Source organism: Saccopteryx bilineata, chromosome 5, assembly GCF_036850765.1.
Source record: "Saccopteryx bilineata isolate mSacBil1 chromosome 5, mSacBil1_pri_phased_curated, whole genome shotgun sequence".
NCBI classification, from domain to species: Eukaryota; Metazoa; Chordata; class Mammalia; order Chiroptera; family Emballonuridae; genus Saccopteryx; species Saccopteryx bilineata.
Genome location: NC_089494.1, coordinates 198,430,310 through 198,456,651, shown reverse-complemented (window position 1 = coordinate 198,456,651; position 26,342 = coordinate 198,430,310). Strand labels below are relative to the sequence as shown.

Here is a 26,342-nt window from a genome sequence, read left to right as displayed (position 1 = left end):
TGAAGTGCAGGGAGCAATCCCACCATGAATAACACCAATGGTGACATTCAAAGAAACAAGCACCTCTTCTCCCACTCCTTCCCCTGCGGTCAAAACAAAACACAATGAAGTGACTAGTGGCTAAAGTTTAAAAAGAAAATGAAAATGTAAGGTTGACATCCTAATGTTCCCAATTAAAAAAAATATTTAAGTGATTACAAAAATATCTTTTCAGACCTACAGCAAAAAATAGCACACTTAGTTCCCCCACTCCCTTCTCCACATCCTTCCCAAGTAAACAATGTAAGCAATGGCTCTAAACTCATATCATTATATACAAACTCAATTTTTAACTTTCAAAAATAAAGTCAATATGCTAATCAAATGTATAATCAACCAACTAAACCCTAAAAATTATATATTATCATTAGCAGAACATTTTATTTATAACCTAACCTTTGAAAATCCATGAGTAAAAACTAAGGCCAATTCTTGTAACAACAAATGATAGCTAACATAAATGTAGCTTTTACATATTACATGCCAGGTACAGTGTAAGGCACTTAACAAGCATTATCTCACTTAACCTTCAAGATACTCTTAAATACTATTAATAAACCCATTGTACAGATGAGGAAGTAAGAAGGCAAGTTAAGAAATATGTCCTAGGGCAAATAGCTGTAAGCAACTATGTCATAATTTGCATCAGAAAATAAATAGGACTATGTTTAGGATCCTAACCAAATACATACATACTGCAGTTTGTTACTCCTATATTTGCTTTTAATACTTTATACAATTTTTAAATCATACTGTCAATAAAAACTGACGCATAATTTGTCCTCAAAACAAGAGCCCAAAAATAGATATTTAAAGCCAAAAATCAGCTCAATCAAGTAGGCATAGGAACCTCAAGCTCTAGTCAATAAACCAACAAACAACCTATAGAAAATAGTTTCACAACAGGGAATACAGTAAGATTAAAATAAAAGTCCCAAACTTGAATTATCATTTCTTGAAATAAAGAACAATTTTATTAAATTTTAAAATCTGAATACTTTAATCAGTAATGTTCTTTTACTTTGCAACATTTTTTCTGATTGTAGAAACTTTTTAAACTTCATAATAAGCTTCACATTAAGTATACTTTTTATATTGTATTCAGTTCCCTTCCTTGAACTTTTTAAACTCACTCAATCTATAGTTGTTATACACTTCTTTTCTGAAAACATTTTTCTAAACCATAAGACATACATTATTTTCCTCATAGAATCAAACGCCCAAAATCTATTCCTAAAAGTTTTCATTAAAAAAAAAAGACAAATTATAAAACGACAAAACAAAAAATTCTCAGGTCAATATCCTTGTAATGCAAAATCCTAAGAGCCTAAATTTAAACTTCCTCTTTGCCATAATCAATGCAACAGGCTTTTTTTCCTAAGGAAAAAGAAAAAAAAAATATTACTCGTTCAAATATAAGAATAGATTTCCCAACCTATTCTAGGTATACCAAAAGAAAGTCTTAAATTTATAATTCTGTATGGTTTCTGTTAAACTATATTCTGTTAACAAGGGATATCACACAAAACTCCTACAGTATGAAATGACTTAAACTTCCAAACCTCAGTGAAATAATCAATCAGAGAAAGACAGATACCATATGATTTTGCCTGTATATGGAATCTGAAGAACAAAATAAACAAAACTGAAACAGACTCAGACAGAGAGAGAAGGAACTTGGTGGTTGCCAGAGGGCGGGGGCATCGGGGCACTGGCTGAAGGAGGTGAAGGGACTAAGAAGCACAGATCGGTAGTTACATATTAGTCATGGGGGAGTAAAGCACAGGAAATCCAGTCAATAATATTGTGATAACTCTATGGTGCCAGTTGGGGTACTGGAAATATCGACAGAAACACTATATAAAGTATATGACTGTCTCACCACTAAGCTGTACACCTGAAACTAACACTTAACAAAATTTAAAAATAAATAAGTAAAACGAACTGGGGCCTTTGGCCCAACAACCAAGGAGGAACTAAATGCCATGTGAGTGAACTGGAAGCACATCCTCCCTCTAGACCCTCAGAAGAGACCGAAACACTGGCAGACCGCTGAATGCAGCCAGAGTTCTCAACAAAAGATAACGTTTGTTGTTTTAAGTCACTAACTTTTGGGGCAATGTCTTACGTAGTGCCATGGGTTAAATTTTATCCCCCTCAAATTTCATGTGTTGAAGTCCTAATCCCCAGTACCTCAGAATGTGACTTTATTTGAAGACAGACACTTTAAAGAAGTAATCAAAAATCTTAACAAAAGTATACAAGTTAAACTGAGGTCATTAGGGTAGTTATGACGGTATCTTTATAAAAGGGGAAACTGGGATGGGACAAGGAGACAGCCCCACATGGAGGAGAGACTGTGTGAAGGCACCCAGAGGAAAGGTGGCCACGCAGAGGTCAAGGGAAAAGTCCTGACAGATTTCCCTCTCATGGGCCTCAAAAGGAAATAATCCTGCTGAACCTTGATTTTAGACTTCTAGCTTCCAGACTGCGAGACAATAAATTTGTTGTTAAATCACACAGTGTATGGTAAATTGTTATGTCAGCTCTAACAAATTAATACATGTAGCAATAGAGAATACATATACTTCATTCAAAATAACTTTTATTGGCAGTACCAAAATTAGCCTCAACCCAGGACTCAACTCACACAGATGACCAAGGCTTCCAAGTCTTTCCTCTGGAAAAAGACATTATTAGTCCAAATCAGAGAAAATCTTAGACCACAGATTTTTCTTTTAAGTTAGCTGGGACTCCTGCCATCTTACAACTGCATACAGCATTTCAGTAAAAATAAAGCAAAGTGAAAGACTAAAACTGAGGCAACTAGGTATCGATCATACTTTCAAGTACCTCAAGACATAGTTCATCATTCAACTAGTCGCTCAAAGTACAAGTTCCAAAGCCTGTGCTTGCAACTACATTTTTCGGAAAAACAGAGAAGAAAATAATGCTTTAAAAACATGATTTTACTCTATGAAAGTAACTATAATAAAGTAATGCTTTAAAGCTAGAATTGAAACAGAGGTAATATATTCTAACATAACCTCTTTTGGAACAAAAAACTAAAAGCCATCCAGGAAAGAAGGTTCATCCAAGTTTACCCAGCGACCAATGGTAAAGAATGACTGAAATCCAGCTTTTCTGAGTAACAGTTCAGTGGCCTTGCTACAGAGCAATGGTGAAGCAAAGACTCACATGCTTCTACAAGTTCCTGGCTTCTCGTTCAACAGACAAAGCAATCCTAAAACTGACCTGATTCTCTGTTCTGGGCTGGCATGAACCTGCGTAGAAAAAACAGGAGGGGCAGGCACTTTCCTCCTGAAGAAGATGTGGAGAAGTATTATATCTATGACAAGAGAAAGAAAAGAAAACCCAGTTTATTTTCAGAATATGTTTCAGCATCATCATTCATTTTCTACTGATTCTCTATCTTTTTATGTGTCAATGGTTTAATAGTGGACCACAACAACACTTTAAAGTAAATAAAATTTGCTATTCAAAAATCCATAAAGAATATAGTCATTTAATGATGGTTTCTGTAAACAACCCAGTTCAGCTGCTTCATTTCACTGGTGAGAAAACTGAGACCTGAAAAAGTTATGCAGTGTCAATGCTAACACAATTCGTTAATGGTAGACCCAGGTTCAGAACTAAATCTTCCCACTTCCAGTCAAGAATTCATTTGTACATCACAGATCACCTTGTCTCTTTTTGGAGAACCAAATAAAAGCAAAAAAGAATTCATGCTATTTCCCTAGGTGTATTTATCAAACATCTCAAGACAAACATGATCTAGAGCAGAACTGAATTGCTCTAAATTAAAATCAGAAAACATTGCTTCTTGACTCAATAATTATAAACCAACTTTGAGCTATTTAGCATGCCTTATATAAAATATTTAATGTTTCTTTTTATTTACCATTTAATATTCTAATATGTAAACACTAGTACTTGAATCATGAGATCTGGTTCTGGTCTTTCTTAACTCCACTCTTATCAAGTTCTATGATCTTAATCAATTATTATTATTTTTTTGGTCCCAAAGCTCTTTTATTCAAAAATGAAGAGCTTGAACTAACTCCCATGGGCATTCTAATTCTGAAACATTTTGCCTAAGAACAGTTTCATCTATTAGCAAAATTATACTTGTCTGATCAACAATTTGTTTTTGGTATATAATTGTTCATCTCTTTGCTAACATTATTACAATAGTTTAAACAAAATCAGTAATATTGCCTTCAAATATAGCTATCACTCAAAAACTGATGTAACAATAACCTAATTTTGCTGTCTATCTAACTTTTTACTTTGTAAGAACCAAAGTGAAAGGCAAAGTATTTTTAAAAATCTACCTCTTAGGTGGTTTCTAAGAACATCCTGAATCATTTTCCCAAATCATTCATTCAGTTACTTATCCAAAAAGTTGTTACTGAGCAACTTAGATGGCAGACACAGCCTTAATCATATAGAAGACTTTAAAACAAGACACCTCTAGTGAAATATTGAGATATCAGGAATTCAAATGGCAGTGAGGGAGAAGGCAGAAGTGATGAAATGTCTCCTAAATTGTAACCTCAAAACATGCCTTCTCGATTTTTAATATATTAATTGCTACATACAACAACAGTTATTTGTAACATGTTTTAAACTCAAAGCAAAATAACAGAATGAGTATCCATGTACCTGTTACCCAACTCAAGAACCTAAATATAGGTTACTGGTAATATTCTACTGACTTGCTCCTCACTAACCCATGCCCTACCTCTTTTATCCCCCATCTGTCCCCTGTAACGGGTATCCTGTATTTTGTGTTTATCATTCCTTTGCTTTTTAATAAGTATATTTCATATGTACCTATTCCCCCAACCACATAGTGCTTCATTTTGTTTTTGTTTGTGTAAAAGTGGTATCTAACAGTTCCTATCTTCTAGGGTCTGATTTTTTCCATTGAATGTTGTTTTCAAGATTCCATCCATAATAGTTAATAGTTCAATCATGTTCACTGCAGAATAATTCTCCATTGTGTAACTGTACCATAACTGAATTATTCATCCTCTACAACAGCCATCTTGCTTACGCTGGGTCCTCCTTTTTTCTTTGCTAGTATGAACATCATTATAAAAAACTGTCACACCCATCTCCTGTTCTCCTGTGCTACAGGTGCCAAAGCTTCTCTCAAGTATGTGTCTAGAGCAGGGGTCCCCAAACTACAGCCCGCGGGCCACATGCGGCCCCCTGAGGCCATTTATCCGCCCCCGCCGCACTTCTGGAAGGGCACCTCTTTCATTGGTGGTCAGTGAGAGGAGCATAGTTCCCACTGAAATACTGGTCAGTTTGTTGATTTAAATTTACTTGTTCTTTATTTTAAATATTGTATTTGTTCCCATTTTGGTTTTTTACTTTAAAATAAGATATGTGCAGTGTGCAGAGGAATTTGTTCATAGTTTTTTTTATAGTCCGGCCCTCCAATGGTCTGAGGGACAGTGAACTGGCCCCTGTGTAAAAAGTTTGGGGACCCCTGGTCTAGAGGATGGCAATTTTTACTTTCCCAAAAGTGTGTTTGGGAATTTATAATGTCACCAGCAACAGGCAGTTCACATTGATCCATATCCTCTCCAACATTCAGTCAGACCGACTTTTTAATTTTGGGGAAAATAGCATCTAATTGTGATCTCAATTAGTGTTTTCCTATTAAGTAATGACACAGAGCATTTTTTTAACAGCAAGGCAGCAAGAGAAACAGACAGACAGGAAGGGATAGAGATGAGAAGCCCCAAGTTGTTATTGTGGCACTTCAGTTCATTGATTGCTTTCTCACATGTGCCTTGATGGGGAGGGGGAGGGACTCCAGCTGAACCAGTGACCCCTTGCTCAAACAAGCGATCCTGATCTCAAGCCAGCAACTTTGGGCTCAAGCCAACGACCATGGGGTCATGTCTATGATCCCATGCTCAATCCAGCAACCCCGTACTCAGGCTGGAGAGCCTGCGCTCAAGCCAGATAAGCCTGTGCTCAAGCCCACAACCTCGGAGTTTCAAACCTGGGTGTTCAGCCTCCCAGGTCGATGCTCTAACCACTGCGCCACTGCAGGCCAGGCGATGCTGAGCATTTCTTACAAGTCCGTTGACTAACTTGTGTTTTCTCTTTTATGAAATGCCTACTCATATTTTGCCCAATTCCTCTTCAGTTGTTTACTTGTTTACATAAATTTTATATGTGATTTAGATGCTGATTATTTGGTTTTACCCATTTTGAATTACCAGGCACAGGCAAGTGATGAGAGTAAAGACACAGAAGCAGAAACAGCAGGTCAGAAAAAACTGGAAATAGCGAGCTTCATACCAGTGTTTTCCTCAACCCATTCTTGTAAATTAATGCACTACAGGTGTCTGCAAGTATCAGACATCTAAAATATCATGTAACTGATCCTGTTTTAGAATCTTTTATTTTAACATAAATTCAGCCAAGGGTAAATGCTTTGATATAATTTCAGTGCACTGTAACTGCAATATAATTTCAAGTATCGGTTTTAAACAAATTACAATTTACACAGGGTTCTCATTTTGACTCTGACATTTTTTATTTTATGCTTTGGTTGCCACCAATTTAGAATAATCCAGTTTTATTGCCAAAGAGGTGAGTTTAATGTATGTGCACATAACTAAATTTCAGAAGTAAAAAATAAAATTAGAATCCACAGAGACCTGGATACCAGATTTGTCTACAGCTGTATCTCCTTGGACTAACCACATCTCTAGAGAGGGTTTCTCACACCGAACACAGAAAGTGTGCTGGCTAAATTCGAAGCACCTTTGAATCCCACTTTTTAGCTCAAAGATCAATGAGAAAAGAAGTTTCTTCCAGATAGCCCCGAAAGAGTTTTAGAAATCTCTAAGTGTTACACAAACTAGACAGATTAAAGAGTAACAGAAAGCTGAATGTCTGAAAAAAATAATAAACAAGCAGGGCTAGAGCCCTCCGACAGCTGCTCAGGACTCTGACAGATCACCTGATGAACAGCATCACACAGGAAAAATATCAAAAGCCACTTAAAACCTGAATCACTATATTCTGGCTTTGATTCCTATATAAGCAATCAGAAAAGAACTTTCAGATCCACATTCAACCATTTACCTCCTGCTGTGCTTGAACTTTCTGAGACCACATCAAGTCTAACAAACTCCTCCACTTTTGATACTAAATATTATGTCCCTACTATTGTAAGACAACAGTCTAGTAAGTCCTACTTCTCTCTCCTACATCATCAACTTCCGAATGTATTCCTTCTGATAAAGCAAAACCATGTGTGTGTTTGTAATTCCCATCATTAGAAAACAAACAACAGCATCACCTCCCTAGGTTATGACCATTTTTTATTCCCCTTTCAGCAAAAGGTCACAAAAGTGTTGTCCATATTTTGTCTCCAACTATTCTTCAATTCAAATTGAACATACTCCAATTAGACTTTTGCTTCCCACCATACCTGACAATTTTAGGTCACCTATTACATACATCAAAAGGCCAGTCCTCATCTTTCTTCACCCCTCTGGATCACTTGGCAGCAAGCCCTGATACACTTGTTTACCTTGCTTTCAGAGAACAAAGACTCTCCTGGTTTCATCCTATTTCACTGGCCACTGGCCACTTCTTCTCAGCCTCTGTCATTTATTTCACCTCTTCTCACTGATCACTAACGTTCAAGCATTATCCTCTCTAAGCCATTAGCAGATACTATTGGCTCTATCTACAAAATATTTATAGAATACAACCCCTTCTCATCACCTACATCAAGACTTTGTCCAGAACAGTAACATGATCATCTCTCCATTGAATTTTTCCGAGTTTAGTAATTGGCATCCCAACTTTTACTCTATGATGAAAAGGACCCTCCCTATTTCAGTCCTTTCTCATCAAAGCAGCCAGTGATTGTGGTAATCTTATATAAATGACATAAGGTAATGTCTGTGGCCCAAAATCTCTCAAAGGCTCTTTATTATCTCAGAGTAAATACCAAAATCTTTAATAGCACAAAAGAACCTACATAATTTGGCCTCCATTACCTCTCACCGCCTTCCCTACTGACCCGCTTTGTTAAAGGCTAAACACACTCCTGCCTTAGAGAGTTCAGACTTGCTATTCTCTCTCCCTAGTATTCTAAGAGAGAATTATCTCTGCATGTCTCAGTCCCTCCCTGTCTTCAAATCTTTGTTCAGATGTCCCCTAGGCTGTCTTTCCTATCTACTCTATTCAAAACTATAACAGTTTAGCTCCCAGAATCCCTAACCCCTTCCCTGGTTAATTTCTCCAATGTTACCAACATTCATTTACTTCACCTCTACTCCTGTTCGTCTATGCTGTCCCACAAAAACATAAAATCCACGGGGGCAAGAGCTTTGTTTTGTTTGGTGCTACATCTTCAATGTCTGGGAAAAGGTCTGGCACACAGTAATCATTCAATAAAGATTTTCGATAAATCACTGAATAAACAAATGAATAGTCACTCTCTTAGGGTTAAAAATGACAATCTCAGTTAACAAAATAAGATATCTAAATAATCATGATGCAAGAGCTAGATTCTTGATAAATGGTAACAATAACTCTAAAGATGTCAGTAGACATTGTAGCTAATACTTACCTACACTTAAATAAATCACTATAATAAATAGCTCTCCTGCCTCCTCCACTCCCCAAATCTCCCACTAACTATGGTCATATTCAACAATGGTTGGTTTATAGATTCACAACACCAACACAGAAGAAAATATTATAAAAATGTTCATTCCAAATGGTTCCAAAGAAACAAGCTCTTTATAAGTAAAGTCTAAAAGTAAAGGGCAGACATTTTTTAAGGCTTTAAATACTTTGTTTAGAAATAATTTCAAACTTATATAAAAGTTGCAAATGTAAGAATACATTAGAGTGGTACCCCTGAAACGTATAGTTTTATTAGCCAATGTCACCCCAATAAGTTCAATAAAAAAAACACAAAAATCACCCTTATACCCAAAGTCACCACTTATTAATGCTACCCCTGTTGTGTTATCATTTATCTTCATGTGCTGTCTTGCACTTTCTTTCTATTCACACAGACATATGTATTTTTCCAAACCAGCTGAGGATAAATTACACATATCATGGCCCTTTGCTCCTTTGCTTTAATGTGCATTTTATAAGTAGAGAGTTACCCTATTTTGTAACCACAGCACTGTTAAATATTTTAATTTGCTCTATCATCTATATTCCATTTTTTCCTCCAAATAAACCAATAAGATCCTTTTATAGTATTTTCCCTTCATCTAGCATGGGATTCAGGTTATATAGTCTTGGCCAGAATCTACACAGGTGATGATGTGTCACCTCAGGGTGTCATATCTAGAGTCATATCATCTCTATCTGCCCCATATTGTTGTTGGATTGTGACATGCCCCCATTAAAACAAAACAATTTTTTTTATTCTCTAACATAAAAAAAAAAATTCATGTCACAGATACCCTGTCTGGGCCCGGAATCAGCCCTTTATTTCTCAGAAAAACTTCGGTTCCTTTGTGTTGGGAACAGTATTAGAGACCAAACTTTGGGACTTGGGTGTGTCCACTGTTCTTTGCTTTTTAGCCTTCCTGTTGAACAGAGCTATTAGGAAATGTACACATACACATACCCTTAAACTGGAAGGCTGATTCTAAAATTTACATGGAAAAACCAAAAGAATTTTGAAACAGAACAAAAATGGAAGGCTCATATTATCTGATTTCCAGACATTTTTTTAAAACTACAGTACATCAAGTCAGTAGAAAAGATAGTACTAGCGAAAAGATAGACACCTACACAAATAAAAGTTTCCAGAAACTGCTGCACACGTGTATGTGTGTATGTGTGTTATGTATATATTATAATATATATAATATAATATACATATGGTCAATTGATTTTTGACAAAATGTCAAGCAATTAGTGGAGAAAGGAAAAATTTGTTACCAAATGGTGCTGGAACAATTGAACATCCACATACAAACAAAACAAAACAAAACAAAGGCTCTCAACCAACACCTACAATACATCCCATACAAAATTTAACTCAATATGGATCACAAATTTAAGCATAAAACCTAGAACTATACAACTTCTGGAAGAAAACATGCAAAATCATTGTAACTTTGGGTTAGGCAAAGAATTCTCTAATAGGATATATACAGTAACCATAAAAGAAAAAACTGACAAACTGGATTTTGTCAAAATTAACTTCCACTCTTCAAGACTCTTTTAGAAATGAAAAGAAGCATAAACTAGGAGAAAGTACTTGTAAAACACATACCAGACAAAAGACTGGTATAACCCACACATAGGAAGATCTGTTATAACTCAGTAATAATGAAATAAGCAATCTAATTTTAAAAGAGCAAAAGATGTCAACACCTAAAAAAAGATATATATAACAAATGAAGCTCATGAAAGGATGTTCAATATGGTTAAATTATTCATGAAAAGCAAATGAAAACCACATTGAATAATACTGCTACAAACTTCAGCCTTTTTATGGCTACGTGCTTTCACTTCTCTTGGGTATATATACCTAGGAATAAAATTTATAAGAAATATGTTTAACTTCATAAGAAACTAATGATAGTTTTCTTATTGATTTGTGTGTGTGTGTGTGTGAGTGAGAGAGAGAGAGACAGACAGACAGACAGACAGATAGAAACATTGATTTGTTGTTCCACTTATTTACGCATTCATTGATTCTTGTATGTATCCTGACCAGGGATGGAACACACAACCTTGGTGCTATTAGGACAACACTCTAACCAACTGAGCTACCTGGCCAGGGTTATTAATGACTATTTGTGAAAGCAGCTATACCCTTTCACCAGCAATGTATGAGAGAAAACTTCTAGGTGTTCTACATCCTTATCAAATTTAACTGTCAGACTTTATTTTAAGCCATTCTAAAGGTGTGTAGTGAAATCACTCTATGGTTTTACTTTTCATTTTCCTTGATGAATACTGATATTGAACATCTTTCTATGTTCTTGTATCTTTCTATGTAATTTATTGACCATTTATATATCCTTGGTGCAATATCTGTGCAAATATTTATATTTAGTTCATTTTCTGACAGGGTCTTTTGTCTTATTGAGTTGTGAGAGTTCTTTAGATGTTCCAGTTCAAATCCTTTGCCAGATATATGTTTTGCAAATATTGTTTCTAGCCTATGGCTAGTCTTTTCATTTTTTAAATGTTGCAGCATGTTCATTTTGATAAAATACACTGAGCTAGACACTTATGATTTGTTCACTTTTATATATGTATTTGAAGGAATTGGTTTATTTTAAAAGATAGTGGACTCCTCTTCAGAAGGTGACAAAATCATCATCAACTTAGTAAGTAGCCTGAAGATAATACAAGCTGGCCCGCACATACTAAAAACTGGAAAACATGTCTATAAGCTCTTCATAGCATTTGGTCCCTGTCAGATGCCCAGACATGCAATCTAAAATTAGCAAGGAATAGAATAACATGTTAAAGAACTCCCTACTGCAATTCTGTATTCCAATTTGATCTCTGAATTATAGACATTCCAGGTTAAGAAATATTATACTTTTTGTTAGTTACAGAGCAAGTTTTAAATGAGTATTTTAGGTTGAGAAGAAAAGCAGAGATTCAACTTAAATGTAATTACATGAAAAACAAATACATGCAATGACTTTCAATAGCATCTGAATGTCAAATACATATACTAGAACATAAAAATAAAAACCACTACACATGCTTTTGTTGACAACACAGATAGCTTTCTATATTAGTATTACTTATTAGTCCTTAATCATTTAGAAATTATCTCTCTTAACTTTATAAGAAGCAGAAATCATATGCAGGCCTTTTTCATTTTAATGAAAGTACACACTTAGTAGAATATAAAAATATCATGCAGAACACATTTTTGAAGTCAATAAGTTTCTCTCCACCACAATAGCAATTCTTATTTTCCCTTAACTCATGCCCCAAAGATAATCATTGTTTACAGTCTGGTATATACGTTTTCATACACTTTCTATGGTAAGTATATATGTGTTTATGTGTGAGTATACATACACATAGACACATGCCTTCACAAACAGCATATTTGGCATGGGGCCTTAATAGTTGAAGAACTATAAAATATGAAATCAATAAAAGGAAAATAACCATGTCAAACAAGACAAAAATAAGTTAAAATATTGTTGTTGAATATGGCTTAAAATCTTGCTTAAGTTTTGGGAATTTACAGAATGTATTACTACTTCTGTGGTAGACACTTATTGGAGTGGCTAGAGAGCCTACAATCCTTTCTTTTTTAGTGCCATGAAAGATCAGAGAATAAATGATAAAGAGATTTACGAATCGGCGATCAGAATGAATCTCTCACAACCTGGCAGTAATCAAATTCCTCTCTCAGGTATTCACCAGAATCTGGCCACTGCCAAAGCAAACAAATCAAATCAAATTATACAGCCTCCTGATGAACGGGTACGTAAGATGACCCACATCTCAAATCAAGTCAGACATCTTCTCCAGCCAAGCTGGTCCTTGCTCAGTAGGTTCATGAGAACAACCAGGACGCAGGAGAAGCAGTTAACTGTGTGGACCAGGGGTCCCCAAACTGCGGTCCCCTGAGGCCGTTTATCCAGCCCCCACCGCACTTCTGGAAGGAGCACCTCTTTCATTGGTGTCAGTGAGAGGGACACATTGACCATCTCATTAGCCAAAAGCAGGCCCACAGTTCCCATTGAAATACTGGTCAGTTTGTTAATTTAAATTTACTTGTGCTTTATTTTAAATATTGTATTTGTTCCCGTTTTGTTTTTTTACTTTAAAATAAGATATGTGCAGTGTGCATAGGGATTTGTTCATAGTTTTTTTTATAGTCGGCCCTCCAATGGGCTGAGGGACAGTGAACTGGCCCCCTGTGTAAAAAGTTTGGAGACCCCTGGTGTGGACTCACTACGACTGGCCTCACTGACACACTACTCTTGAGAACCTCTTTGCCCAAGTCCCCTTTAAGCACTACCTCTGGGCAAATTACACCAAGCCCTTTGCATTACAGAAAGGGTAATAACTGATCCTCCTGTAAGAGACACCAATTCTGAATTTGCCTCTGCCAGCATCACTATGCAAGATTAAGTTGGGGTGCTGTCCTATAGGATATAAAATAGGTTCTGAACCACTAACCATATACAGTGTTTCGCATTTCCATAATACACTGCATGTGGGAACCAAACAATGATAGTGTTTTGCTTCTTTTTTTTTTTAATATTTTATTTATTCATTTTAGAGAGGAGAGAGAGAGAGAGAGAGAAGGGAGGGAGGAGCAGAAAGCATCAACTCCCATATGTACCTTGACCAGGGAAGCCCGGGACTTCGAACCAGCGACCTCAGTGTTCCAGGTCGACGCTTTTACCCACGGTGCCACCGCAGGTCAGGTGTGTTTTGCTTCTTGTTTCAAAAACTCTTGTCTCAGGAACTCTGGAATCTGCTGATCTAGAAGTTTTAGTACCCAAAGAAAAAAATACTCATACCAAGAGACAAAATCAACTGTTTCATTATATTGAAAGCTGAGCTTATCCTGTTCAGCTTGATTTCCTGACAGTAGGAAAACAAGCAAAACTGAAGACTACAAAAGTGGGTGGGGGTGACTGTCCCTGACTATCAAGAAAAGAAAGGTTGCTACCATACCCTTGGGGCGGTGAAGACCATGAAAACAACTCAGGGGATTCCCATGGAGTGTCTTCTGTGTACTGTGCAGTGTTCAGGTCAGTGGAAGCCCACCACAATCCCACACCGTTGTAACAACCAGGAGCTGAGACCATTTCAAGAAGGAAAGTCTGACTCAGCTTGTTTGGAACAGACCCTGATAAGTCAATATACTTGATAGGCAGAAGGCAACAGAAATACGAAATCTGAAGTGAAATAGGCTAGGGTTCATGCACTGATACAAAACAAGGATTGTAGCCACCATTAATTTTCCTACTAGTCACTGGTGTGTGATACGTACATCCGCCCATCTTTCTCTTTAAAAACATTTTATTTCCTTTTCCTTTCCCCTAATCATGCAGGTGGCAAGTTAGCAGGAATTAAACTCAGTCTGTAAAACATCAAGAATCACAGCAGGACAAGGGCAGCCTATCCCCCGGAATCTGTAACCCTACTGCACGGCCTCTTCGTGTGGTAGCTCAACTTGCACTTAGGTTTTTCTCCCACTAGAAACAGTGCAGCAATAGATGGGGTAGCAGGGTTGTCTCTACCTTTACATAACTGAGGAGGGAAGTGGGGGGAAGGTAGAAGGGGTGGTGAAATTACCAAGGGCTAGGATAATCTAAACACCTCCTAGGAGAGCCACCAAGCTTGACAGTAACTTCCCCTTCTTCAGAGATGGCCCCGCACACAGGGGTAGAGGTCTAGGGCCATGACTGTACATCACAACCCGGGGACCCCTGGCTCTGGGAGACAGATACATGATCTGAACAGGGCTGGCCTCATCCTTTCCTGCTGGAATACAAAAACTGAAAAGGCACAGCAGAGACTAAATCTTTACAGCAAGGTCTCATTTAGGGCAGGGACCTAGAAACAAGGAATAAAAACTCCTGCTGATGAGATTCCTAGAGCTCCTTTGGTTTCTTCAGTCCAAGACCCACTTGTTGGACTCATCGTTCAATTTCCAGAACGGGTTCCATAACTGCCTTTTGTCACCCACTGTGCAAGTAAGTATCAGCTAAGTGCAACCCCCAAAATACTAATATGATATTTTCTAGGAAGTAAAAGAAAAATGTGGAAGGTTCTCATTTTAACATCAAATTATCATATTCACACATTTTTGGTGCTTCCTCTTACCCCACTCAAACCTAACTGCCTAACAGAGTGTGCCTTTGCCTCCAGAATTGTGACATTAGAACCCTCATGCCTAACATGTTTTTTTACATCCTCCTATTTTGCAAGAAAGCATATTTACTCCAAAGCTTCAGGCTGTTCATTTTAGCAGCAGCTCAGCAGCAGTTTCCTGTTAAGACGTTACTATGAAGCATCAGCAATTCTCTGCATCTTGTGATGCCACACCAGTGCCAATAAAGCAAACGAAGTAATTACTGATTAACAATGGAAATAAATTTTTCCTTAAAAGATATTGAATAGTATATGAAAGAATGTCAAGCACAGATTGTTTCTGCTCTCCATGTGCCTTGCTTCTTCTACCACTTAAATCCTGGATCACCAATACAGATCTGTGATAAAAGATAGAGATACGTCAGCAGCTTCAGCCCCAGTCTGTGATTTCAGATCAAGCTTTCATTAATGTTAAGTCACTCAGCTTTTATAATGCAGGTTAGGTGACTAGGATTCCTAGTTTGTTCCAATACCCACTTTATTCTCCACCTACCCCTTCTGCTGTTCTAGCCCTGTTTATACCTTAGTATTTATAACAAGGCTTCTGTTTTGACACTTCTGGAGGGTCCAAGCCTGGTCCCTAACATGTCTCATCCTAGGACTGGGATGCAAGTTTCTGATTACCAGTCTCAATTCCAAGGACTGGTATCAGGCCAGTATCTATAGCCCAGTAACCCAGAGTCCAGAGACAGAATTTTCTGGAGGCCATTCATATAAATAGACATATACATATATGTATTCATTCTCTTCCCTCCATGGAAGAGAATGATTCCATGTGCTTCTTTTTCTTGAATTCCCATTAACAGTAGGCTGCATGGATGGCTCTCCAGCTATACTACTCATGACATGACCTACCAAAGAGAACCTTTCCTCAACATCTGTAGCTTAGGTGACACTGGCCCTGACATGCAGCACTATTTCTAAGTGTGAACTCATTCTAGTCTGCCCTGTGCAATGGTACTCTGCCCTACTCTGAAACTTGACTATACTGCCATACCACAAATACAATATTCTATCAATTCTTGAGATGTGGTAAGTAAGCAACCTGTAGTGGCACAGTGGAAAAAACGTTGACCTGGAACGCTGAGGTCGCTGGTTTGAAACCCCGGGCTTGCCTGGTCAAGGCCCATATCAGAGTTTATACTTCCTGTTCCTCGTACCCCCTTCTCTCTCTCCTCTCACTAAAATAAATAAATTTTTTTTAAAAAAAGCAAACTTACAGACTTTAAAAACACAGATATTTCTCTCTCCATCTCTGTCTGTCTCTCCGCCCACCCCAGCCCACCCCCATCAGCACCCGCATGCACCGAGGAAAGGCCAGGGAGGACACTGGGGAGAAGGTGAGTACCTGCAACTCCAGGAGAGAGCTCTCACCAGACCCCAGCCCTGCTGGCACCCTGATCTCAGACTTCCAGTCTCTAAAACTTTGAGAAATACATTCCTATTGTTTAAGCCAAAATAAACAAAGGAATTAAAACAGATGAACAAACAAAAAAAATATTGTCTGAATGCTATGAATTAGAAATTTTGTGCCTGATCAGGCAGTGGCACAGTGGATAAAGCATCGGACAGGGATGCAGAGGACCCAGGTTCAAATCCTCGAGGTTGCCAGCTTGAGTGCAGGCTCACCAGCTTGAGCGCAAAGGTTGCAGGCTTAAAGCCCAAGGCCGCTAGCTTGAACAAGGGGTCACTTGGTCTGCTATAACCCCCCAGTCAAAGCACATATGAGAAAGCAATCACTGAACAACTAAGATGCCACAATGAAGAACTGATGCTTCTCACCTCTCTCCCTTCCTGTCTGCTGTCTGTCCCTACTTGTCCCTCTCTCTTTCTGTCTCTGTAACCAAAATAAATAAATAAATAAAATAAGTAAATTTGTGCCAGAAAATGGGATCCCCATCACTTCTCCAGAATCTAGCTTTATTAATCCTACATCCTTATTATAAAAGGTTGTCCCTTTCCTGGATTTCTCTACCTTGATTCCTAAAGATCAAGTCACAAGTGGGATCATCATGAGTATAAGGAAACACTGCAAAGCAGCCCCAGATTATGGGAAAAGGTCTATATGTTTACCTCTGGCCCCTTATAAACCAAAGAGCTGCAGTAAGAACAAGAACAATGGATAAAAAGAAACTCCAAATACTGGGGCTAGGGAGGAAAGCCTATGAAACAGCAAACAGATGTCATTACCCCATGTTTAATAATTACCTCTTCATTAGTTACATTAGTTTACTAGCTCTTTGAAAGGAGGATTAGTATCTTATCATCTTAATATTTCAACACACAAAGAAACAGTAATAAACTTTTTGAATAAATAAGGACTTGAGATGGCTATTCAAGGAGTGTCACTGTACTCAGCTCATACTGCAATAGTCATTGTGGAATGACAACTGGCAGTGAAGACCTTACTCAAAGAAAACCAAGTTTGACGTGAGTTCTAAGTCCCCTTTTCCAAAGATAAATCCCTACTGAATAATAAGCACAATGCAAAATGCATCTCACATCGTAAATTTCATTTGCTCTTACCCTTTCTCCAGGAAATTATTGTCCTCTATTCTAATTTTATAATACTATAGCCCTTTCCTTTATCTAACACCATATTTAATATTTAACTTCCAAAAATCCATTTCACTATTTGTTTCTTTAGGTAGGACTTTTCTATTTCAGGCATTAGGAATGAGTTACTAGCCAATTTACTTAGCTTCTAAATCGTTCGTAGAGATGTTATAGGGAGTTGAACACTCATGAAGAAAATAGCCTGATGGAAAAATAATAATGAAATTTTGTTTAACTCCAAATAGCCACAGCATTCTTTACTAAACTAGTCACTTTGCCATCTTTTAAAGTTTTTTTTAAATAAAAATATGACTTTTATTGATCTCGGAATGATAACAGATGAAAGGCAAAAGTCTAACTCAAAACCTGTACATAGCACTTATCTCTGTGACCTAGATGAGACAAAAATTTTAAAAATACCGAAATCAATGTAGTCAACATGCCATGTAAGAACATGTCTAAACTTGAACAAAACTGATGAAAGCAAACACAGGTATGATTAGCATCTATAAGCTTAACACCCAAGTATCAATTAGGTACAGGAATGCAACCACTCTTCTTCCATTAAAATAGCGCTTGCTGAACAGACAGATCTTCACTGGACTGGAATGATGCTGTCAGATGACATTAGGATATGCAAAGCAACTGTTCGACTCAGCACTACAGTGGATGTCAACATGCAGAGTAGAAAGAAAAAAGGCCAGACTGAAAGGTCTTTAAAAGGATCCTTATAACACTGGCACACAACAGTCAAAGAGTGGCTCATTTTTGATGAAAGTATTAGGCTGAGAAAATTCAAAGTTCATGGAAATCCAGAAAGAGGAAAAAAAATGCTTTCTAGAAAGATACAATGCTCTTCTCCAGGCAATGAATAGAGATCACAAATAGTCATCTCAGAAAGGCTATTCTGGATCTCTCCCCTGCCCTGCCTCAGCCGCATATGCGCGTGTCTGTGGTAATGGTGGTCCTTAATGCCTTTTCAGCAGCTGCCATGTCTCATCAGGCTTCCTCATCCTCTCCTGAAAGTATAAACACCCATGACAACCCATGTGGTGATTATGCAACCTAACACAAGCTGGGAGTCACTGCATTTACTTACTCTGGTGACTCAGATCTAGGTCTCTGTGGAAAAGGGGGTGGAGAACACAAACTCATGTTATGATACCATTTTTCATTATTATATATTGTGTAACTAAAGCAAACTCAAGATTTTCTGCGCTTTATGGAGGTATGACAAAGAAATTAGCTTTCAGAAATGCGTCGGGTTTGACTAGGTTCAGGTCAGCCTCCACTAGACTGAAGGACTCAGGGCAAAACAACTCCCCTTTACAGAGAACTCTCATTGCCTGTCTCCCTCTCCCTCCCCTCTCCCGCATCAAGTTGCCTTTCCCCGCACTGGCCTTTCCCTTTTTCTCGGGCACCTTCTTTAAGCCACTACCAAGAGCTTAGCAACGCTGAACTTCACAAAGCCAAGATTACTTTTTCAAGGCTATTTCCCTTAGACATAATAGAAGTAGCTTTAAATATTGGAAGTTCAAAAATAATAAAACAGCAATAAATCAGTCATCTAATTTATTTCTGGATTTAGCAAATAAAATGAAATTTTATATAAAGTACATCTGTCATTGATCCAACAAATCAAATCACCGTTTAAAAGAATACATGTAGCCTGACCAGGTGGTGGCGCAGCGGATAGAGCATCGGACTGGGATGCGGAAGGACCCAGGTTCGAGACCCCGAGGTGGCCAGCTTGAGCGCGGGCTCATATGGCTTGAGCAAAGAGCTCACCAGCTTGGACCCAAGGTTGCTGGCTCCAGCAGGGGGTTACTCGGTCTGCTAAAGGCCCGCGGTCAAGGCACATGTGAGAAAGCAATCAATGAACAACTAAGAAGTCGCAACGCGCAACGAGAAACTGATGATTGATGCTTCTCATCTCTCTCCGTTCCTGTCTGTCTATCTCTGCCTCTGTAAAAATAAATTAAAAAAAAAAAAAAAAAAAAGCCTTTTAAAAAAAAAAAAAGAAAAAAAAAGAATACATGTAGGGAAGTCATATTTAGTTCAATTTTTATGCTGACCTAGTTGTAAAATGCTTCAGGAGCAAAAAAAAAGTTTTCATGTTAAAAATACAATCTTTTCTAAGTGTTTTACTTTATTCCTAATCCTTACCTTTTCTTAAATAATAAATTCAGACAAATTTTTTTCATCTGATTCATTGATGGTGAAACCTACTGATTTTATAATTTTCTATAAGTCTGATGTAAGTAAATTTCAGTTTTCACCAAGAAAAGTCTGTCAATCCCCCTGATCAAACATCTAAGGAATTCCCTAATCATTTCAACTAAAAGTAATCTTTCTACTTATTAAGTGTCCATAAAACTTCAGTACTTTTCAAACAGACTAATTACATGCTATTCAATTATTTATGCATCTATCTTACCTCCACTATATTATAAAGCTATTGAGAGCAGAACTATCCATGTAACTCTCATAGTACCCAATACAGCACACAGTAAGATATTTCATGAATATTTAGGAAAAAATATTTAGAATTATTAATATACATTATAGCATAATTTAGGAGTCTATTTACAGTATATAGACATTTTAGGTAATAAGAACTAGGTTCAAAGAGCAAGTTTAATCTCTTACAGTTGATATAATTCAGTCACTAGTTATTATATCAACAAATCAAGTGAAATAAAATTATTAGGCAATCAATACAAAATTTTTCTAAAAATAACTGAGATAGAGTTTAGTTTCATAGTTGTTTACTTAACTATGGCATTTATCATCTTCTAAATCACCTAATACTGTGTTTTAATGAACCATGTGCCATTGGAAAAGAATTTGGGCTTCAGAATCGGAAAGACCCAGGCTTTAAACAAGGAAATCTGATTATTAATTTACTGAGGGTTTTCTACAGCAAAGGGAATAAACATAATAAAACAGGTATTATCATTCTTTCACTTGATAATGAGTGGTTTTAGAACTCCTAGGAGTGACAGTAAACATGTATTTTCTTAAGGCTTACATAATTTTCTGACAACATGCTTATTACATAAGTACATTCAATCACTCAATGTTTACTCGAGGTCAATTACATGCTTATGTCCATGTGTTAGAGAAAGAATAAAATTTGTTGAATACATTACATACTATGGGGTAACGCCCTATAGCCATTTATTCGACTACACTATGAACACCCCTGCTCCAAAATGTCTTCTATAATCAACACCTTGATAACAGGTAGTTAATATCTCTTGACTAACTGCTCAATTATTCTTTCTTTGTATTATTACATGCAAGAATAAAATTTCCCAGTAAGCAGTAATTAAAGAAGTCCAGCAAAGAAAAATGCCATGTATTTGAAATTTTACACGTGTATATCTAAGGCTGTGAATATACTACCTCATGATTACCTGTAAGTAACCTTTTCATCAAGTGCAGGGAATAACATATCATTGATGTGCTGTCTATGGAACAAGGTACAGAATCTGAATTTGTACATGCTAACCTCTTCACCCTCTAAAAACAAAAATATCAACAACATTCTTATATTTGTCAACATTTTCAAAATAAAAAAGACCATTATGCTTTTGGCAAAGAAATACAAGTCAGTATTGCACTACATTTATGTAAGATGTAACTTGTGGGTGAAGAGTAATGGGTGAAGTTTACGTGGAACTCTTCCCGTAATTTTTGCAACTTCCTGAGTTTATAATTATTTCAAAATTTAAATAGATCAATAAGGTAATGCAGTTTGGATAAATGTTAGAGAAATTAAAACAAGTTGTTTTTTTGAACACAAACCTTGAAAATCTAAGAGACTGGATATTTTGAGAAGATAAATGTGGGATTCTTTTTAAAGTGTTGAGTCCTACATACAACAATTAATCACTTCCTAAGTTATGCAATTTGTAAAGTAAAACTTAGGCATGTGAACGCTTTACTTAGAGCAAGGCAATAAACCCACAAGGTTCTCTCCAGGTAAAAAATTAGTTGTTCCTCCTTAAAAAAAAAATAGCAGATAATGCTAAATTATTTTGGCATGACTTTTTAATATCAGATAATGATTATATAACAGAGTCCTATTTTTTTCTTAGGCTAATATTAAATTAATTGGCCTCGCTTAAACCCATACTGGCTGGAGAGCAGAGGAAACAAGCTAGGAAGAAACACTATACAGGAAGAGGAAGCTGGGTTTGATATTTTAAAATGTAGAAGATTAATCAAGTGTTGCAGACATACCTATTACACATTTCAGAAATCACCCTGTAACATGCTGTAACATCATCTCTCTAACATAAGTACCAGGAAAGTTAAAAGAATTAGTGTCAGAACATAATTATCACTATTACCTAATGAATCTGGTGTGGAAAGGGCTGTCAACAGATGACAAAACAGAGGCCAGACAGGATAGGCAACCTGTTCCAAGTAACACAGCTCTCTAAAAATAGCAGAGATCCAAGAATTTAAATCTCTTACTTTCTGACCTGACCAGTGGTGGCGCAGTGAATAAAACATCAAACTGGGATGCTGAGGACCTAGGTTGGAAACCCCAAGGTTGCAGGCTTGAGCCCAAAGGTCTCTGGCTTGAGAAGTAATGAACTAAAGTGACAACAACTACAAGTTGATGCTTCTCGTCTTTCTCTCTTCCCTCCTGTCTCTCCCTCTCTCTTTCTCGCTCTCTCTCTCTCTCTCTCTCTCTCACACACACACACACACACACACACACATACACACACTAAATGAACAAACAAAACTCTTAATTTCTGGGTCTCTGAAAGTGTCATTATAAAGAGGCACTGACGTGGGTTGCCTAGAGCATCATCCTGACATGCCAAGGTACATATAAGTTTCAACCAATGAATGCTTAAATAAGCAGAACAAAATAGATGTTTCTCCCTCTCTCTAAAATTAATAAAAATGTAAAAGAAAGAAATAAATCAGTACGCACTTAACTTTTATAAGTAGTACTAATGAATACCTTAAATTAGGCCACAAACAGAAGAATCAAAAAGCCATACTTAGTTTATCTTAAAAAATAAAAATTCACTCAATAGTCTTCTAAACCCCAAAATACAATTACAGTACTTTAAATCCACTGTGGCTTCACATATATCTAGTTGATTTAAAGTTACTGATCTAAGCTTGCAACCTACCAAAATGCGTAATTTCAGTAGCTCTTTACATGGGGATTGTTTTCTCAAGGCTTAGAAGTACCTGCTATTGGATCAGTATAATGATAGTACACTCTCAAGTCACAAGCTTGCTCAGATAATGCAGCACCTGATCATCATGCTCTTTTATGGAATATCATAAAACAATGACTTATTAATATTAAAATAACTAGATGCACTAACATTATACCAAATCAATACTAATTAATATACTACTTACTATATATACAAATAGAAAGTGACAAAAATTTTTTAAAACTTTATGGGAGAAAACTTAAACCTAAATTGTTAATAATTTCCCTTGATTTAAGAAAACCATTCTATTAAAAGAAATAAAACCAAGGCCCTACTCAAACATAACCATTAAAACAGTAACAATTAAAAAAATGAAAAAAGCAACAACTCAGCCAGCACTTAGCAAAATTACAATGTAATTGGTCAAAATACAAATAGTACCCACATTTAAGTGGGCAAGGATACATAAAGTATATATAATATTTCATATACTAAATAAAACTACAGGGCATATAATCACTAGGCTTGTCACAATGTATTACAATACTATGGAAGATTAACAATCCAGTATTTGTTATGTTATACACAATACAGTCCACTGATTAACCAAAAATGGAGGGAAAATTACTCCTATCACTAACAGACATTACTTTAAATGTTTCGCCGCAAGTCTTACAGCTTCTGCAGATACAACACTTAGGATCTCCCAACATCCTGCCCCTGTAGGCTCAAAGCCATGCAGGGACTGGAGGATCAGACAGGACATGGAAGCCTGTAAGGTAAGGACTGAGGGAACTGGAGTTATAGGTAACATTTCTAGGCTTAAAATGATACCTGGTGCTCCAAGGTTCAAGGATGTATGCTGGGGCCTGACACTTCTACAGTCTTAGTAATGAGCACACACACACACATACACACAAAAACAAAACAAACAAAAAACCCAAAGCACACTTAGGTAAATAAACCAACTATAATTTCTTGTTCAACCACATAAAACACACTAAGAAATACAGTTGACTTTATTTCTGGTACTAGACTTCTCACACTCAGCAGGGCTCCTATCAAGTTATTTACAGAAATGATATTCTAGACCTATCAGTGTTTATTAATGACTATGAAGGCCAGTAAGAAAATAACCTCAAAAAATTCTTACCAGTGAAAGGAAAACAGAAATGTGAATGAACCAAAACATTGTGCAATAAACCCTATCTATTAATATTTAGCTTGGAGAGAAGTTATCTACATTTCTTTATGATTACATTTGTTTATAATGAATGAATGAATTTCCTAAGTATTTGGTATTTCTTGAGCATGCAATTACAGGAGGGATAAGGCCACAGGGAAACATGGTAAGGGGTTTGGGGTAAGCTTGCCCATATATTTAAGGAAAAGAAAAAAGCAGAGGCTAACATACAGATGTGCACTCAATCACTCACTAGGTATTTACTGAGCACCTATTATGCATGGCTCATTGCCCTGGCACTAAATGTACATGGGCAGCAAAACTGACAGAATCCACATCCATATGAACCAGTAGTCATTCATTACACAACACTGCTGGATTATCTCCTACTTGGTTTTCAATGGTTCATCCTATTTTCAGCAATTCCATAATTTAACAGACATTAACTCAGTGAAATAGGAATTCAGAAGTTAAAAATAAACTCTTGGAACTCAGTCTAGGGAGCGGAAACAAATAAAACAGCTAGTAAATAGAGGTACAACAAAGGATGCTAAGGAAACAGGAGAGACAACCAAGCACTCATCAGGGAGCAGGAAAGGCTCAGGAGCAGGTGAGGATGGCACACTTCAGAAACTGCAAGTAGGAGACACGAATGTATCTCTGTCTATGCCCAGGGCACATTGTAGGATCAAACTCACTGAGTCCAGAAGTTCAAGTCCTTACACTAGACTCCACAGTCTGCCAGCACCTCCAACAGCCAGACCTCAGCTCTCAGCTCCCTCCAGCCAACCCCTGCCTGTTCTCCCTCCTACCTCAGGGCCTTAGCACCTGCCCTTCTCTCAAATCTAAAACTCTCAGTCCATCAAATGCTTCCAGTCTAGACTCAAAGGTCACCTTAGCAGAGAGGCTTTGTCATAGAGTCCCTCTAAATGGCAAACCCACCCACATCTCAGGACTCGAAAACTCCCTTAACACCCCTACCCGGCCTTGTTTCTCCGTGGCACTTATTACATCTGCAGTCTGTCCTCCCACTAGAATTTAAACTGCTTGATTTAACTCCATCACCTAGCACTGGGCAGAGCAGATACAAATCTTTTTTCAAAGAATGGCTGTTAAGAGGTGAGACTGGAGAAGCTGAAGCCAGGTCATACAGAGTTATGTAGACACCAAGACCCAATGCTTTAACGGCTCTTTGGTAATAACTTAGAATCTATAAAATGATTTTAAACAGGAGGAGAAAAAAACAAAACAAAACACATATTGGAAATATCACAATAATATTCAAAATTTAAAAAAAGAAAAAAAATTCGTTTTGGAAAAGATGTGAAGGGAACTGATGAAAAGGGGTGAGGGTGGAGGTAAGGAGCACATTTAGAAGACCACTGTAATAATTCAGTAGAGAAATAACAGCCTTTGAGGAGGAGGGGGTTGAACAGGAGACATATTTAGGAGAATGAAGCTACTGGACCTGACCTGGTGCTTAACTAACTGTATACGGAGGACTGAGGAGTCGAAGATGACTGCTAGGCCTCCATCTAGTGACAGGGAAGGTAAAACGGCATGAACCGAAATTGAGAAGACAGGAGGGAAGACGACTGGGGGGAAAGGTTATGAACTAAGGTTTGGTCATACTGAGGCTGACATGCCTATGGAACATCTCAGTGGCTATGTCCAGATCAGCAGTTGGATTATGTGAATCTAGAGCTAAGCAGTAAATTTGAAGACATGCTTTATAACGAGAATTTTTTAAATTCTAAATATTCCTTAAAGAACCAAATGTTATCAAGCTTTTTTTTTTTTTTTTTAGAGTGGGGAGGGAGAGACAGAGAGAGAGAGAGAGAGAGAGAGAGAGAGGAGAGACAGAGAGAGAAGGGGGGAGGAGCTGGAAGCATCAACTCCTATATGTGCCTTGACCAGGCAAGCCCAGGGTTTCGAACCGGCGACCTCAGCATTTCCAGGTCGATGCTTTATCCACATCGCCACCACAGGTCAGGCTTATCAAGCTTTTTTTTTTAAAGCCACATTTTAAGAAGTGTATGTAAACAGCTAAGTGTTAGAATTCCCTAATGATGATCCTTTTTTAAAAAAGCAATTCTAATCACATGAAAGATAACTGCACAATAAGAAACTCAAGAAACATCCTATAAGTGTCATAGCCTTCATAGTGAGATCATGACTGATGACCAAAGGGCTTATTTAGCAATGTCTGTCATAAACTTTTATGTTGGTTCGAATACTACTGAAAATAAGAGTTAAGAAGTCAAAAACATGCCTGAGCTGCGGTGGCGCAGTGAAAAGAGCACCAACCTGGAATGCTGAGGTCGCTAGTTCGAAACCCAGGGCTTGCCTGGTCAAGGCACATATGGGAGTTGATGCTTCCTGCTTCTCCTTCCTTCTCTCTCTCCCTCTTTCTCTCTCTTTCTCTCTATATCCTTTCTAAAATGAATAAAGTC

The 26,342-nt window shown here is 37.3% G+C and overlaps 1 protein-coding gene across 7 annotated transcripts in view; it reads right to left on the bottom strand.

Annotated features, from left to right (window-relative positions):
* WDFY3 (WD repeat and FYVE domain containing 3) overlaps positions 1-26,342 on the bottom strand; it is a 281,383-nt gene that overhangs the window by 250,229 nt on the left and 4,812 nt on the right. For 6 of the 7 annotated variants that reach the window (XM_066281026.1, XM_066281031.1, XM_066281029.1 and 3 more), the window contains exon 2: positions 3,295-3,388. The exons of the other annotated variant lie outside the window; for it this stretch is intronic. The gene's annotated coding sequence lies outside the window, so the exon portion shown is untranslated. The remainder of the gene's footprint in view (positions 1-3,294; positions 3,389-26,342) is intronic. 7 annotated transcript variants of the gene reach the window in all.